Source organism: Phalaenopsis equestris, unplaced genomic scaffold (assembly GCF_001263595.1).
Source record: "Phalaenopsis equestris unplaced genomic scaffold, ASM126359v1 Scaffold000002, whole genome shotgun sequence".
NCBI lineage: Eukaryota > Viridiplantae > Streptophyta > Magnoliopsida > Asparagales > Orchidaceae > Phalaenopsis > Phalaenopsis equestris.
Genome location: NW_018164444.1, coordinates 57,062,578 through 57,080,246, shown reverse-complemented (window position 1 = coordinate 57,080,246; position 17,669 = coordinate 57,062,578).

Genomic DNA, 17,669 nt, shown 5'->3' with positions numbered 1-17,669 from the left:
TTCTCTCAAAATCTCCTCTCCAATCTCTAGAAATCTACATAAATCTACATTTTTACTCCTATTCTAGAAACCCTAAACTTTCTCCACACTTTTCCTAACATTCCTCTCACACATCTCTCCTCTTTTCTAACCTCTTCGTTCTTTTAAAGTGTAGGGATGAAGTTTGAAGAGTTGCCACAAGAACCCTTTCAAAAAGCATCCAAATACGTTGAACTTTGGCCCATAATCGCCAAAAATGACCGCCAAAAGTCGGGCCATAGTCTTCCCGGGCGCTGGCCGCGGGCTCGAGGGCGCTGTCGGTGAGCTTTTCTGTCATTTTTTGGTCTTCTCAGGTAAATCTCGCCGTTGGCGCCGTTTTGGCGCCGTCGGCGGGCAGACTGCGCAGCTCTACCGTTTGGCTCCGTTTTAGCTCCGTTTCACCCCATTTTAGTTGTGTTGCATTCCTAACAGATATCCCTACAAAATAAGCATGAAAACAACATTCCTTTAAAGTGTAATCTCATTCAAAAATATGCAAGAAGTGTAAAAGATATTAAGCATCCAAAGAATTATCGAAAGGTGACAGGGCAAAATATCATTTCTTGCTCGTTTTTGCTCCAAATTGCACCGTTTTTTCATTTTTTTTGCTCCAATGACCATAATTCATCATACCTACAACAAAACGTCAAAAATACCCTTCTTTAAAGTGCAATATCATCAAAATCAGTATAAAATAGGTATGAAAATCTCAACATATTTTTCTTTGGTCATCGATCATGTCAGGGTGGCCGATCGAAGCAAAGTGATCAGGTGATCAAACTAGAGGGGGCGATCGAACCTAAAAGATATGGTGATTTGACCAGACTGACCGATCAAACCCAAAGTGATCGGTCGATCCTGTCAGGATAGCTGATCAAACACAAGTGATCAGGTGATCAAACCAGAATGACCGATCAAACCCAAAAAAAGATGTGATCAGTACGGGATGAATGATCAAACTTAAATTGATCGGTCGATCATGTCGGGGCGTTTGATTGAACCGAAGTGGGTGATTGAACCATTATTTTTTATCGACCCAAAATAACAAATGATCGGCTTGAGACGATCGATCAAACTTAATGTGATTCGTTGATCATGTTGGGACGACTGATTTGATCTAGTGATTCAACCGGAGTGATTGATCGAACTTAAAAGAGTAAGTGATCGGCCCAGGACAATGGATCAAACCAAAAGTGATCGATCTTTTGCATCGAGGTGACCGATCAAACCAAAGTGGATGATTGAGCGAATGTGATAAGTCAAACCCAAATGAGTGGATGATCGGCCCGAGACGGTCGATCGTGTCGGGGCAGCCGATCGAAATGAAGTGATCGAGTGATCGATCGTGTGGGGGCAGCCGATCGAAATGAAGTGATCGAGTGATCAGACCGGAGTAACCGATCAAACCCAAAAGAGTGGGTGATCGACATATGATGGCAGGTCAAACCCAAAGTGATCTGTATATTATGTCGGGGCATCCGATCAAACTAAAGGGGTGATCGAACTTGTGTGGTCGATCAAACCCAAAAGAGTGAGTGATCGACATGGGGCGACCCAAAGTGGCTTATCAATCCAGTATGGATGATCAAATCCAAGAGATTGGGTAATCGGCCCAATCCAACCCAATGTGTTCATGTGATTAACATGCAATATGCAAAATGTCATAAATAATCATGCACATGCAATACAAGCCAAAGATGCTCAACGAAGCATCGAACTCGCCCTCATAATTTTGCATAGGTTATAAAGTTGAATTGATGGAAAGTGAAGTCAACGTCATATCATGAGAAGTAACACAACGGTGCCATCCATTTGCTCAACATGGAGTGAAGAGTTTACGTTTAAAGAGAACTCTTCACAATCGAGCAAATGATGACCAAAGAGGCGTCGTTATCCCTCTGTTCCTTAGATTTCACTTGTCCTTCCAAGGGAAACCACTAGAGCAAGCTGTGAGGTCTTACCAAACCACATCTTTCATATGATTTGGTGCTAAGGCTTAAGGGAATGCTCAAATTCATAGGGGGAATGTCCTTGAATGGCTTCCTATTCTAAAGGCCTTCTCTAAGAACAACAAAACCTAGTCCTTAATCCTCTACACAACCAGACCTAGGGGTTATAGAAAGAAAAATGCAAGTGTTTAATGAGTTATACCACTGCAGTGATTGTCCAACGTCCGACATGGTTCGGGAAGAAGATCTCCTAATGGTAGGAGAGACCGACAAAGTTTCCCAACTTTGTTGCAGGCTCTTCTCCAAAGGATGGTGAAGCTCTCCCTGTGAGGAGGTTCCGACAATGTCACAAACTTTGACAAAGATCCTTCTCTCAAGAAGGACAAAATTCTCCTCAAGAAGGAGATTCTAACAAGGTTCTAAGCAAGAAACCTTCTCTTCTCTCTATTTTCTCCAGCGAAATGGCGGCCAGAAAATATGAAGTTGTAGTAGAAGTGAAGAAAATGATGAAGAATAAGAAGAAGAAGAACAAATTGAAGGAGAACTTCCCAAATCCTCAAACTCTTCTCCAAGTTCTCTCCTCCAGTAGCACACCAGCATCTTTAAGCTCTCCTCCTCTCCAATCAAATCTCCAAATGACCTCCTTTCGCCAAATGGCTAACTCCCCATTTATCACCAACAAAAAGAGGTTTATCTCATGGTTAATGGTAAAGAGATGAGCCTTTACCCCCATATGGGAACATCGCATGAGTGCACATGTGCCAAAAATGGCCTAGGACCTGTCCACAACCAATTTCTGACGACCAGACGACGTTTCGTCGAAAAATAGAGAACACCTTACAAAATGTGTTTTGGCGACATGGCGACACCATGGTTACGATGAGGTCATGCTACCCTATAGGCATCACAAATGGGCTATTGGCGTCGCCATGTCCGAAGGGTGGCGTAATCACCCCCCCCCCCCGCTCTGTCGGTCGGCGTGGCTACTCCAGCCTCAAGCATGGTCACACTGCGAGGCTTATATCAAAAAAATAGGGGACAACAAGACATGGCCATGCATGAAATTTGCATGGCCACGCCCAATTTAGGTGTCACACTGGGCCCAGCAAGACTGGTCCCCCTGTTTGAGAAGTCTTATGTCATATTTGAACCCGAGAAAGCCTACCCTAAGCGAAAATGATGTTTCAGACTCTTCGGTGCTATCTACCTTACAATTCAGTGTCATCTGAATGATGTTTTGCTACTGAAAAAGTATAATCATGACCTGGTTTGCTTGTATCATGTCGAGCGAAATCAGTTGGTCCGGTCGAAGCCGCCTGAAAAACGTAATGTTGATCGGTTTTCGCCTTGATGAAAACCAAACCTCAGTAAAGCACTCTTGGCCACGTGCCAAAGGATCGAATCAGATGTCTTGGGCCTTGGGAGGTTGCACGTCCTAGAATACATCCAGGTCATTCAAGCATACACCCTACGCTCTTGACATCGAAAGATGGTACCAACAACCTTGTTGTTGTTATTGAAGGAGATTTGTGATGTATTAGGAAAACTTCAAATTAAGACTAAAATGCTAGGTATTTATGTGATTAGCTAATTTATATTGTACGTCCTCAATGGTTATTTTGGTAGTAAGGTTAACTTGTATAGAAAAGCATGCACTTATAGAAAGTGATGTTTTTATTTTATGTAAACATGTACTAGTTGCAACACAAGATTGGGGGTCAATACTAATGATTTACACCCCATAAATAATGATTAAGTTAATATTCTAAGAATGTACATCCAATACAAAAGAAGGATAATTGCAAGGTTCTAGGAAAAATAAATAATATTATTATATTGCCTCCAGCAGTTAAGGCGATTTGTCGTTGTCCAAAAAAGTAGAGAAGAACTTATATAAAAGGAAAAAATGGTGGTGTAATGTATATTTTCTCAGTGTGTTCTGAAATGTTATAACTAAGTTACTTTTAAAAGTAAATGCCCATAATCATCTTCAAATAATGAATAATGTCCAGTTGTTTATAAGATTTGTTGTCGCGAAATGTGATACATATATAGTTTTTAAATATTTTTTACTTACAATAAATATTAATTTAATGATCAAGTCTAATTGTTCATATGCACTTCTATAAGGAGTTGTTTTTAAACGTTAATATATTGGTTAACTTGTGATAGTTTAACTCTTATAAAATTTTTAAATTGTCATATTAGTAAGTACTATAATACTTGCATTGAGTGTTAAACTGTTTCCTTTGCAAGTAAATGTAAACATAAGAAATGAAAATAAAATGTAAACTTATGTAAATTATATATTAGGGGGAGGTTATCCATGACAACACAAAAAATACATGAATAAAGAGCATAATGAAAATTATTCATCATAACAATTTATATTACAAACAAAAATTTAATGGAAGATTAAAAAAAATCTCATGAAGATAAGACTACCATGTCATATGTTTCAGATTACATACAAGAAGCACTCTCACATAACTCGAAAGATCCTATTTTTTAAAATAAACTATTACATATTTATTAGCATTTCATTGTAATTTAAACAAAAAATACTTGCATGTAAAGGATGGTAACCTCATTGTTCTATGGTATTTGTTTTATTGGTTGTTTGGTAGAATGCAACATACCAACCTTCCATTCTTATATTATAGCCATAAAGAAATGAGGACAGAGAAGTGACGCAAAAATTTTCATACTCTTTATGCATATTTTTTCCATACTAATTGGAAAGTGATTGATCTCATATTGATGTATTCATGGTGATTAAAATATTCAATGAATGCTCCAAATTTATTTAAGATGGAAAAATATCAAAATCATTCCTACTTTATTTTGCATGACAATAATGAAATTATTACTTTAATATTATAATATTGATTATGTAAACTAAATCCCCTTATTTTTTAATAATAATGATAATTATACTTAAATTTCTTCATAATATTGGTGATGCTAAAGAAAAAAATACAAATCTTTCCAAGTTTGGACGTCAAGGATAACTTGATTTAATTCCATATATGAAATAACATTTATTGATTTTTATTATTTTCTAATTCTTCAAACACACTAGTTTTTAGAGTTAAAACATATTTGGTATTCATTGTTGAAAGAAAAAAAAAGAAAAAAAAAAGAAATAACAGTCAATAATTAAGAATGCCAAAAAATTTGAAAATAAACACTAAGATAAAAAAAGATAACTACCGTAAAACTTCATACTATAAATGTAAGTCATTTATCCAAATCATGATTCCAAGTAGGATATCAAGCCAAAGATTCAAATTTGCTAGCCACCAAGCCATAACTCCTAAAATTGGTTAGAATAGAACTTATAAAGTTTAAGATAATAAAAGAGCCATGAGAAAGAACTATTATATAAATATTCTAATAAAAATGAGAAGTCACCAAATTTTCTATAACATACAATAGATATTTAGATTTTTAGCACCAACACTAAAAGATGTAAATGGGGTAAAGTGGGCTACCTATGTAACATAAAGAAGATGTAAATAGAATAAATAATAGATATCATTCACCAAAAAAATATAAAAGATTATATTAGTAATTTTTTTTTAAGACTCGACAAAGTCATATAAAGAAAAGGGTCTCCATGTTGTACCTTCTATTTTATATACAATTAACACTTCCACAGAGCTTAATAAAGACTATTTTATGATGTATAGTTATTGTATTTTTATAGCATCCCTATTATAGTTTCATTAAAAAAAATTGAGTAAGGTTAACATTTAATTGGTTAATTGCTTAATTACTTAATCATTTAATTGAGTGAAGTATTATGGCTTTCATCCTTTCATTATAGCCATAAAGGAAAAGAGAAAGAGAAATTAAGCCAAAATTTTTATGTTCTTCTTCAATATTTTGTCCATGCAAACTTAAAAAGTGACTAATCTCATATTGATGCATTCATGATGATTGAAATCTTTGTTAATCACTCCACGATTGAGGAATATAAAAAATATCAAAATCATTCAACTTTTATTTTTCATATTAATAAAAACAATATTAGCACATTGATGGTGATAATGATAATGAATACAATACCATACAATTATGAATTTTAACGATAGCTTGATTTCATTTTATAAATGAAATAATATTTTTATTTTCCATTAAAATTATAGTAACTCAATATATAAAATCTACCCAAATAGAATATTTTAACTACCTAAATTTAAAAATTAACATTTCAACCACCCAATATCCATTTTTCATTACGGTCACTCTACATTACCTTCTCATTGAAGGTTTTTTGGGGTTGAAATGTAAATTTTTAACTTTGGATAGTTAAAATCTTATATTTAATGTTTTGAGTGGTTCATAAGTAAAGATCCAAAAGTTAAAATACTTTCATTTAAATTACTTTACACCTTTAATTATTCAAACCAAATAGCCCCTTAGTTTAAAGGGTTATTTTGAAGCCAATTACCAAAATTTTGGTAAAGAAAATCAAATTTGGTTCAAAAATTATTTTATAAGTGTGAACCTATCTTGAACTTAGGGTTGAACCTCTAATTTGAACCATATTATTGAACCTTAATTTCAGAAAAAAAAAATAATGTTTGAAATATATTTAAATAAGATTTAAACATATAATAAAGATTTGAACCCAAAAAAAGAAAAACATTGTTCAAACAAGATGTGAAGCCAAAGTTATGCATTTGACCTCGTCGAGTCTAATTCAAATTTCATATTATGTGTATAATGTTTTTAACTCATTTAAAGTTTGTTTTCAAACCTTGAAAAACATTTGTTCAATTACAGCTTTCAAATCCATCTATTTCTTATGAAAACATTAACACAAGTTGGTAGCTGTGAAAGAAATGGGAAATTCTTTCTCAACTAAATTAAATATATATGTATTAACTAGAACCTTTCTTGCGGGCGATGGAAATGATTTATTGCAAACAAACTTCTCTTAGGTCACTCGTGCGGCCTTAGAGCTCTTTCTAAGCACTAAGTCAGTCTGACCCTTGCAATGCTTGGATTTGAAAAAATAAAAACTCTCTAAGATAGGAGGTAGAAGAGATTATTTAGGGAAAGGAATACTTCACTAAGAAATGAGTGATTGCATATTTTGTTGCTTGGAAACCTTTATTTGTTACAAATGTGGGGGGGGGGGAGTAAGTATAGATGTTTTAGATGTAGGTGAGAAAGTTTGAGTGATAGAGAGAGGAGGTATAGAGAAAGAGTGAGAAAAGAGTTATAATCCTAAAAAATTCTAAAAAATTATGTTTATAGTACCTCTGTTTATAGGGGGGGGGTCGCGGGGGAGACTACCTCTGTTTATAGTCCTCTTTCAAGTCCTAAAAAAAATTCTAGATTACATTAAAGAAAGTTATCTTCTAGATGGTTATATATTATCCTTTACATATACATAATTTTAGAGCTTTATAGAGTATCTAGAGTTCTCTTGAAGCTTTCCGCTTTCAACATATTTTTGAGTACCTTCGAGAGTTCCATCAGTTATTCTCCTTCTTTCTAGTTTTTTTTCTTGAATCTTATCTTTCATGGTGAAAGGAATGTGGCTCGTCCTTTCTCGAGATGATGGTGTGTGACACTATCCCCCAACTAAGCTCATAATGCCCTCATTGTGCCTTCCTTTTGATACTTTTGGATCTTTTCTTTTCCACAATTTATTTTTAAGTCCCCAGCTGGCTTCACTATCAGGTAGTTCTTTCTACTTGATGAGGTACTCATGATAGTTTGGTACCCCTCTTTGATTATTGCTATGATCAACATGTTTTTTTTATCTGCTATGTTATCAAATGAAGTGATTATTGTTGGTGGTGCTTGCTTAAGATTTCCTCTTGATGGATTTATGTTGTCTTACTCCACATGTCTACTTTTCTTGGTTTACTACTTCTTTGTCCTTCTTGTATTCTTAAACAGTGGTGCTCGAATCATCTTCTTTTTTTAGCTTTTAGACTTGGTAAAATTGAAAATTGATGGCCTGTTTTACTCATAGCTGGTTGTAAATGAGAGGGGTGTCTTGTAGTGAGATTTCATGGCTGGCGGCTTAGTCCTTAGGTCTAGCCCAATTTGATAGTTTATTTCCCTCATAAGTAGTAGCTCCTTTAGAGACTTCTTAAGTAAGATATTTTTAAACATGTAAATTATCGTTGTTACCTCCATTGGAATGATAGAGAACTCTAATGTTCCTCTCCAAGTTCCAACTTTGGTCTTTACTCCACTGAATATTCCATGAATTGACTTTATTATTAAATTAACTGCTTTGATGGAGCCTCCTCCTTTATTTTCTTATGATCATATCCTTTGTGCTTCTTCCTTGAGATGAAGTTATAAGAAGCACCTATTTCCACCATGGATTTAACAGTCTTCCCACCTATCACTATCTTCACAAAGAGTCAACCTTTTGATTGGGCTTTTGATGAAATTTGCATTGCATTCAATAGCTGCATAGACCCCACTTGTGCCACCATATCACTTCCTCTTGCTTCTTCTTCTCTTTGATGGCTTGCTAGTAGAGAGTTCAAGGTTTTTTTTAGGGCAATCCCTTTGCCCAAAGAGGTCCACCACAAAGAAAGCAATTTTTATGTGAATTGATTTTAATATTCTTTTATTGTTCTTTGTCTTTGCACTTGGATGAGGTTGATTCATGGCTAGTCTCTTTCTTGTGTTGGCCTTTAACTCTCTCATCTTTGATATAGGCACTCTTTACATCCCTTGGCTTTGTAGACTTCTTCTCATAATCAATCTGGTTGTCAGCAATGGTGACGTCGGTAGAAATATCTTCCACTCCACTCCTTCTAAGCTCCATCTTTTCCCATGGTTAAATTAAGTCCATTCATGAAGTTAAGGAGAGCGTCCTTGTCTGACATGTTAAATATTTTAAGGATAAATTACTAAAGTCATTAATGTACTAACAAATTTATCTTGCTTGTTTAAACCTCCATAACAGAGCTCTAGCCTCATCCTCTGCATTCTCACGATATAATTGTCTATTGTAAAGTCATCAAAGGTAGATATGGTGCACATTCTTTTCTCTATGTCTCCTTGTCCTCTTCTCCACCATAACATAGCCGTCTCAAAGAGATAAAAAGCTACAAATTGAATCTTTATGTCTTCATCGGCAATATCTATGGCTCTAAAATATTTTTACAATCCCCATAAGAAGTTGATTAATTCTTGGGCATTGTGAGCTCCTCCAAAAAACTTAGGCTTGGGCACTTCGATGCTTTTGGCTTTGAACATATGTTTGTTGGTTGATATCGCTAGTGCTTGCTTGCATAACGGTACATCTCTAGGCATATCTTCTAAGCTAGCACATAGGTTGGGCATCTCTTCTTAATGAGATTGTTATACATCATAGAGCTCTATAGTTAGGTCTTCTCATATCTTTACCTGTTGGTCTTTCAAGAAATTATCTAACTGGAGCACCATGCCTCTGATCGTAAAATGGATTGTGATGTCCTCCTTCTCAAGCCCATCCACCTATTGGCCTAGATCCTCTATATTGGCCTTTATGTAATTCATAGCCTCCTCTACTCGATCAAGGTACAAATCAAAGGCATATTTGAGCTCCTTAGAACTCTCATATTTTGGATGCAACAGGATCCTGTTACTACTCACGACCACTTCCTTGTTGAGATGACTCCACATTTGTGGCCTTGGACTCCATGAGTTGCACATTGAGGCTCTTTGTTATTCCTTTAACTTTGGCTCTAATACCAACTGTCACAGAAAAAGTTCTCTTAAGTCACCCGTACAGCCTTAGGGCTCTTTCTAAGCACTAAGTAAGCCTAACCCTTGTAACGCTTGGACTTAAAAATATAAAAATTCTCTAAAAAATGAGTAAAGAGAGATTATTTAGAGAAAGGAATACTTCACTAAGAATTGAATGGTTACACACTTGGTTGCTTACAAATGAGGATGAGGGACCTTCATTTATAGTCTCCATTCAAGTCTTAAAGAATATTCTAGATTACAATAAAATATGTTATCTTTTAGATGGTTATACATTATTCTTTACAAATACATGATTCTAGAGCTTTCTAGAATTTTCTAGAGTTCTCTTGAAGCTTGTCTCATTCATCATATTTCTGGAATGATGTGAAACCTTCTAGAATTCCTTAGTTTATTATCCTTCTTTGCAGTTTTTTTCTAGAAAATTCTTTTCTTTTTGCTAAAGAAATGTGGCTCATCATTTCCTGAGATGGTGGTGTGTGACACTCTCCCCCACCCAAGCTCACAATTCTCTCATGTTGTTTTCCTCTTGATATTATATGATCTTTTCTTTTCCACAATGTGTCTTCATGTTCCTAGTTGGCTTTATTATTAGGCAGACCTTTTCATTTAATGAGGTACTTTTTCTATTTTGGTACCCTTTTTTATGATTGATCTGATCAACAAATATTTTTATCCACTTTTTTTATCAAAAGAAGTTATTATTGTTGGTTGTGCTTGCTTAGGGTTTCCTCTTGATGAATTTGCTTTTTTATACTCCACATGTCTCCTTTTCTTGGTCGCCCGATTAATTATCCTTCTTGTAGTCTTAAGTAGTGGTGTTCAGACCATCTTCTTTTTTTTCATTTAGAAATAGGAAAATTGAAAGTCGATGGGCTTTTTTCCTCATAGTTGGCTGTAAGGGAGATATTTCATGTAGTTAGATTTCATGGTTAGCGACTCAGTTCTTAGGTCCAACCCAATCTGATTGTTTATCTCCCTTGTAGGTAGTAGCACCTTTGGTAACTTTGTAAGTGTGATATTTTTAAACCCATCAATTTTCATTGCTACCTCCCTTTCCATGTCTTCTTAGAATTTTGGTTCTGCATCATTTGATTCGTGAAGAATGTCCATGTAGCTTTCATCCTCTCACCGGATGTCCTTCCTGAATTGAATGACTGAAATGGCTGATAACATCTTTGCTTTTGGCTTGCTAGTCCTTATTATTGGTACTAAGCAAACTTGATTGCCTTCCATAATGCACATGTTATTGGCAAAGGCTATTGAAAATGCCTTCACTTGATCTAAGAGTTCTAGCACTATAACAACTATAAAATCATCTATTAGAATGATAGAAAAGTTCGATGCTCTTGATCAAATTCCAACATTGTTCTTTACTCCTATGGCTACTCCATGAATTGGCTTTGTTGTTGAATTCACTGCTTTGATGGAGCCACCTCCTTAAATTTTTTGTATTTCTATCCTTTGTGCTTCTTTAATGGAGGTGAAGTTATGTGAAGCACATGCGTCCACCATGGCTTTAGCGGTCGCCCCACCTATCACTATCTCGATAAAGAGTAACCTTTTTGCTTGGGGTTTTGATGAAATTTGCATTGCATTCAACAGCTGCATAGACCCCACGTGCCACCATATCACTTCTTGTTGCTTCTTCTTCTCCATGTTGACTTGCTAGTAGAGAGGTCAAGGCTTTCTTTTGAGGACAATCCATTATCCAAAAAGGTCCATCACAAAGAAAGCAATTGTTAAATGAATTGATTTTATTATTCTTTTGCTTCCCTTATCTTTGCACTTGGATGAGTTTGATTTATAACTAGTCTCTTTCTTGTGTTAGCCTTTATCTCTTTCATCTTTGGAATAAGCACTCTTCTCATATCTTGGCTTTATAGACGTCTTTGCATAGTCAATCAGGTTTTAAGCGATGGTGATGGCAGTAGCTAGATCTTGCACTCCACTCCTTCTAATCTTCGTCTTCGCCCATGGTTGAAGTCCATCATAGGAGTTAAAGAGAACATCCTTGTCTAACATGTCAAGGATTTTAAGTATCAAACTATTGAAGTCATTAATGTACTCTTGAATTGATCATGCTCGTTTAAGCCTCCACAACCGGGCTCTAGCCTCATCCCCCACATTCCCAGGATAAAATTGTCTCTTGAGCTCCTTCTTAATGTCAACAAAGGTAGATATGTTGCACATTCCTTTCTCTATGTCTCCTTTTCTTTCTTCTCCACCATAAAATAGTGGTGTCAGAGAGATAAAGAGCTACAAATTAAATTTGTGTGTCTTCATCGGTAATGCTCATGGATCCAAAATATTGTTCTAGTCCCTACTAAGAATTTGTATATTTATTTGGCGTTGAGAGCTCCTTCAAAACTCTTAAGCTTTAGCACTTCGACGTGTTTGAATTTGAACGTATGGTGGTTGGTTTATGTCGCTAGTGCTCGCTTGCATAATGATACATCCCCACACATATCTTCTTAGCTGGCACATAGGTTGGTCATCTTTTCATCAGAAGATCGTTGTAAATCATAGAGCTTCCCAATTAGGTCTTCTCACATCTTTGTTAATGGATCTTTAAGGGATTTCTCTAATTGGAGCATCATACCTCTGATTATGAAATGGATGGTGATGTCCTCCTATTCAAGTCCATCCACCTTTTGGCCTAGATCCTCTATCCGAGCCTTCTTGCCATTCATAGCCTCCTCCACCTAATCAAGACTCAAATCAAAACCATGTATGAGCTTCTTAGACCTCCCATGTGGTTTGGATGCAGCAAGATCTTGTTGCTCCTCACAACCTCGTCTTTGTTGAGATGACTCCACATTTGTGTCCTCGAACTCTATGACTTTCTCTTTGAGATTGACTCTTTTTCATGCTTTCAACTTTGGCTCTGATACATATTGTCACAGACAAACTTCTCTTAAGTCACTTGTGTGGCCTTATTGCTCTTTCTAAGCACTAAGTCAGTCTAACGCTTGCAACACTAGGACTTGAAAATATAAAAAAAATCTCTCAGAAAGAAGAAATGAGAGAATTTTTAGAGAAATAAATACTTCACTAAGAAATGAGTGATTACACACTTGGTTGCTCAGAAACCTTGGCTGGTTACAAATGAGGGGGACCTCTATTTATAGTCCTCCTTCAAGTTCTAGAGAATATTATATATTACATTAAAATAAGTTATCTTCTAGATGATTCTACATTATTCTTTACATATACATGATTCTAGGCTTTATAAAATATTTTAATGTTCTCTTGGAACTTGTCTCTTCCAGCATATTTCTGAAATGATGTGAAACCTTCGAAAATCTCTTAGGTTTTTCTTCTTTTTTCTAGTTTTTCCTATAATATTCTTTTGCATGGTTAAAAGAATGTGGCTTATCTTTTCTTGCGATGGTTGTCCGTGACAGATTGCTTGAAAGCGTTTGCTAAAGATTTCAAAAGAATTGGTATGATGAGAAGAGTAGCAATACAATATGTTGACCTTTGAGATTGCTATAGAAGAAGCTCATAAGAGAGAAACTAGAGTTATATTCTTACTTAAACCTACACATAAATATTATGGATTATTCCTAATAATTTATTACATTCTTCTCCACCAAGTTGGATTTTCAGACATATTTGACCAAAATAAAATTATAAGGCCTAACTTTTCAAATATGTGCAGTATGCCAAATGTAAAGGCAAATTTCTATACTATATGATATCATCAGAAAACATTAATAAGAATACGACAGAAGTATAACATTAAAAAAAAAAATGACATGCATATTGGTAAATAAAAAAAGGCAGGGTTGCCATTTGAAATTCTTAAATTTGTAATTGAACATAATGTAATGATTTGGTTGAATTTATTGAATAGAATGCAAAAATCATAGAAAAAGTTAATGTCAAATGTGGGAGAAATATTTGTGTACGTAAGACGTACGCAGAGTTGCGTACATATTAGGTTATTAGGGGGGTACAGGTAGGTTACACTTAGTTTATACCCCTTATAATTTTTCCTGTAACCTAAGTGTAACCTACTAGACCCTCCGAATAACCTAATATGTACGCAACTCTGCATACTTCTTACGTACGCAAATATTTCTCCAAATGTGGAGATATTAACATGTTAGGGATGCATTTCTTTCAATAATTATTTAATTATTTTTTGTATTTCACATTATGACTCTTTATATTTCATATAAATATTTTTAAAATTTACAAATTTATCTTCATGAGTGTTAGATATATTCTTATTCTTAAATTATTTTGTATCAAAATATTGAAAATTGCATGCACGACCATTTTCAAATTTGATATAAATATCTTTAAAATAATCACTACCACTTAATTTTCTATAATATAAGAATAAAAAAAAAATCATATATCAACCATGATTTGAATTTATAAATTTAAGATATTATAATTTGTTACAAATAATGAATATTTTTAAATAATAAAGTAAATTTGACATCTGGGGCCATTTCTCGTCAGAAAGCCAACATTATCCCTCATTAATCCTTCTAAATACTGTAATTCAATGACATGCCAGCTTGTCCCAGCTCATTTGGTGGGCAGTGTGCTGAAGCCTATTCTGCGTTTCAATAATTGCATTCGTCTCTCCCACGTAAACTATATTTACAGTTGACATTAGGGGTCCGGCTTATTTATATTTCGAGCTCAAAAAATATATTCGTGTTCGACTTATTTGTTTAACTAGTCGAACACGAGTCTTTCACGAACAAAGAGTTATTTTGACAACCCTAATCATGTAGCCATTAGATGTTAAATATTGGAGGAAGATTTAAAACATCATTTAAATCTAATTTAATATTTTTTATTTTATTTTCTTAGTTAATACACTTAATTGATTATAAATCTTTGTAGTCTTGTAGTTAATTAAACTTTTTAAAAATACTACAAATATTTAATTAATTAGTAGTATTTTGAATCAAAACGAACCGAACGCGAACGAATAAATATTTATTCGTGTTGTTCGTGTTCGACTCGTTAACTTAACGAACGAGCCAAACACTGAATTAATAATTGGAGGGGGAAAAAAATCATAACCACTAAAGAAGTAATTTCGTCGGCCGGAAATTTGCACGGGCCGGTCGGCCTGACTCTTTGTAATTTTTTATTCTATTTCCATTTAATACACTGCTAATTTGAGCACTTCTATTTTAGTTACTTGATTAAATGAAGCCATGTTAAGAGAGAAGGTTCAAGCGCCTTGTAATTTCAAGTCATGGGCATTTCTGAAATTTGTTGAAGAGAGTTAGCAATTTTAATATTGCTACATATATGGCTCTAAATTAGTTGAGTTTGTGTGAGCTCATTCATTGTTCGTGTTTTGCTTGTTAAAAAAATGAATCTGTTTGAATTTAGCTTGGGTTTAATTATGTTCGTAAACAATATATTTGTGATTGGTACAAATTAAATTTGATTTATTCATATTCAGTCGTGTTCGACTAAAAATGAGTTATTTAAAAAATATAAAAAAAAAACATCTATCTTAAAAAAATGGACCTAACGGTTATCTGCAGAAGCATAGTCTGTCCAAGCTTTTCCATGGTCATGGCTTGGGTAAAACAGAGATTCCTGATGCACAAGCATCATAGGGAAGAACAAGAGAACCTTCAATAAAATAAAGATTTTTCTCATAAAAGACACAAACAAAAGAACCAAACTAATTACAAATACCCAGAAAATATAATCTCGTCATAAACCCAAATATTATGACTTTCTACCGCAGGTACAATTAAGTACCAAACCATTACCAGAGAAAAAGACAATCATACTCACATTCTAGTCCCAAATGAAAGTGAAGTTCTAACCCAAAAATAAAAATAGACTCTCTAAGGATGCTAAATGAGTGGAATAACCTAATTTTTGGAAATAACATCTTCGGTCAAGATGTCTTCGACTTTCCATCATTACAGCTGCATAAGTATCCTTAGATTATTAACCAACTAAACGGTAAGAGGTGTCTCAGCTATTACCAGGAATGTTGACCCTTACTATTAAGTGGTTTGAGATGCTTTTGTCAGTAACCACAGGTTACTTCATCCAAGAGCATTTACATAATCAAAGGGGATAAGACAATTTATTTTATATGTCGTACTCCTTAATACTAAGTAAGACACCTAGTAATCTAAATTATGATTTTATATTGAACTAGAGTATGTGTGATCCTGGGTTTTATTTTTAAGTTGGCTAACCTAAGGTTTACGATTGATCTACCTAGTGGTGGTTCCCATGATTAAAGTTGGCAGATTTTAGAGTTGTTTTGGGTTTTGATATTTAATTTATGATTTGGTTCAGCTCCAAGTTTGACAATCATTTTGAAAATAAGGATCTTATATGTTCAAGTTTTGATAGTTAATTTTTTATCCTGAGTGTTTTTCATTGATTCTTTCTCCTAAATTTGACTTCTAGTGTTTAGTTTATCGTTTAATGCTGAAGTTATATTCCAAGAAAGGATTCTTTCAAGTCTTTCATATTTACATTTTTCCCAGTTCTACTTGAATTGTTAATTTTTTTTCTAAAAAAAGTTTTATTATTATATTTCTAGAGTTAAAGTATAGGAATCTGTAATAAGGTCCACTACCATAAGTTAGAATACTTATTTTTATATAAATAAGTTACTTGAGGACAAATAACATTTACGTTTGAGGAGATTTGATACACCTTAAAATATGCTAATTTTTTATATGTATTTTATTATCATTTTTAATGATATTCCACTTTAATGGAAGTTATTTTGCATATTTTTGATTTTAAGTACAATAAATGGAATTTTGAAAAAAAAGAACAAAAATGGAGCAAGGAGATAAAATCTTAAACTGGCGCCTAGGCGTCAGCTTCTGGGGCATAAGCACCATACTGTAGAAAGCTCCAGCATCATGGCGCCAAGATCGGACTCCTAGGCTTCAGTCAGTTATGCACATCTTCTAGAAGGGTGGCGTCTAGGCGCAACAGTTGGGCTCCTAGGCGCCAGGGATGGTTTTTGACTTTGTGAAATGAATGTGGATGAATTTTGAAGAGGTGCTTAAAACGACTCTTGGTTATTTTGAGAGCTTTATTTAATAGAGCCATTGGTTGACCGAAAAAGGATGTGGAAAAGTTGGGAAGAGCTTTGGTGTGTAGTATTGGCATGAGTCTTTGGAGAGAGTCTTGTGTGCGGGTGTGTGAGTCTTTATTTTTGTATTTTGGAGTAAACTAGCTAGGAGGAAGATTCTTCACATAATTTGAAACTCTTCTACACTTAGATATCTTAGAAACACTTAGAATTTTTATTTTAGTTTTAAAACTACACTTATTGGTATTAATTACTTTTTTTTTCTTAAATAAGTATCTATTGTTTTACGTAGGAATTTTATAAGTCATTATATAAAGTTATTGCATCTCTTTGGGATCGATACTGAGGTTTTTAAAAGGAATTCTTTATTACTTGAAATTATAAGTATACTTGCATAATAGCCATAGTGTGCACATCAAATTATAAAATTCTATAACATATCATTTTGCGTACTTGCCCCTAAGATATATTGGGTCAAAATTTTGGCCATCTTTTGGAAACTAAATAACCGTGTAATTGTGGGTCGAGTCATATACCATCACATAAAGATACACTTGTTCGATGCTAAGAAGACCGCCTTCATCACAACTGATGATAGGAATTTTATAATATTATTACTTTTTGAATTTGATTGAAGTGTTCTTGATGCACCTCAAATTATACTAACATATATATATTTCTAATTTCTAAATTTTCATATTTATATTTACGACACATCAGAATCATAAAGCTACGTGTAAAAATGTGTTTTATGTGAAGCTAAAAAATTGTAGATTGCATATATAAATACATTTATATGTAAATATGAAAATTTAAGATGATTTACATGCATACCACTCAATTCTTATGCTTACATATATCTAACACTTAAACTTCAATGATATATATATATATATATATATATA